This window comes from Entelurus aequoreus, linkage group LG25 (assembly GCF_033978785.1).
Source record: "Entelurus aequoreus isolate RoL-2023_Sb linkage group LG25, RoL_Eaeq_v1.1, whole genome shotgun sequence".
Taxonomy (NCBI): Eukaryota; Metazoa; Chordata; class Actinopteri; order Syngnathiformes; family Syngnathidae; genus Entelurus; species Entelurus aequoreus.
This window is the reverse complement of record NC_084755.1, coordinates 3610252-3611588: the sequence shown is the minus strand read 5'-3', so window position 1 is coordinate 3611588 and position 1337 is coordinate 3610252.

The window sequence follows — 1337 nt, the reverse complement described above, 5'->3', positions numbered from 1 at the left end:
TCTTTATCGTCGTTGTTTTATACTAAATCCTTTCAGCAAAAATATGGCAATATCGCGAAATGATCAAGTATGACACATAGAATAGATCTGCTATCCCCGTTTAAATAAAAAAAAATCATTTCAGTAGGCCTTTAAACGTCCTCAAGTCGGGCACACCACTTACTGGGATAAGTCCTATTCAATACAGGGTGTGAGAGGTAATAGTCTGTTCCAGGGTTAAAACTAACTGTCACCATCTTTATCAACTGTACATAAGCAAGGTCTGAAGTAATAGTTTACTTTCAAACTAACTCAAACAATGGCTGCCTGCGAAAACTGCTATATATCTATAAACAAGACATTTGTGTGCTAAAATCAAGGATTTTTCCTCTGGAAAGCAAAAAAAGGACTTCCTGAGACTCTACCAGTGGAATCCAGTGGTTAGACGTCATCATTTACCTCCAGATTAAAGAGTGAAAAAACTGTTACGCACAGCCTAAATCTAAATGATACCGTGTCTTTTCCAAGACTCTTTAAAGACAGCTGCAATCCACTTGGTGCTGAACCCAAGCCAAGTCGGAGCGTTGGTATCCGTGGTGGACGAGTTAACGAAGAGATGTTTGCCACGCTCACAGCCACATGTGACTGAATATCACAAACAAGTTAGCACGAAGATTCAGACGGACAGAGCAACTGTGCCAAGTTCCAAGGTCGAAGATACGCCTCTGCCTGGAGACGGCGCCATATCTAACACAAACATAAACAAGATGGTTACAAGCAGCTTTCTAAGTGCCACAAAGCAGCTACCTGAGGTCTTGGCTAAACAATCAAACTAGGGATGTCCGATAATGGCTTTTTTGCCGATATTCCGATATTGTCCAACTCTTAATGATTAGACAATTAGAGAAATGTAAATCCACATTCCCTCGAAGAACACAATGTCTAGGACAACTCTAGCTAATCTCAAACAAGCAGTACTCAACGTCAGATCTTCCATCCATCCATCTATTATCCGAGGTCGGGTCGCGGGGGCAGCAGCCTAAGCAGGGAAGCCCAGACTTCCCTCTCCCCAGCCACTTCGTCCAGCTCTTCCCGGGGGATCCCGAGGCGTTCCCAGGCCAGCCGGGAGACATAGTCTTCCCAACGTGTCCTGGGTCTTCCCCGTGGCCTCCTACCGGTCGGACGTGCCCTAAACACCTTCCTAGGGAGGCGTTCGGGTGGCATCCTGAGCAGATGCCCGAACCACCTCATCTGGCTCCTCTCGATGTGGAGGAGCAGTGGCTTTACTTTGAGCTCCCCCCGGATGGCAGAGCTTCTCACCCTATCTCTAAGGGAGAGACCCGCCACCCGGCGGAGGA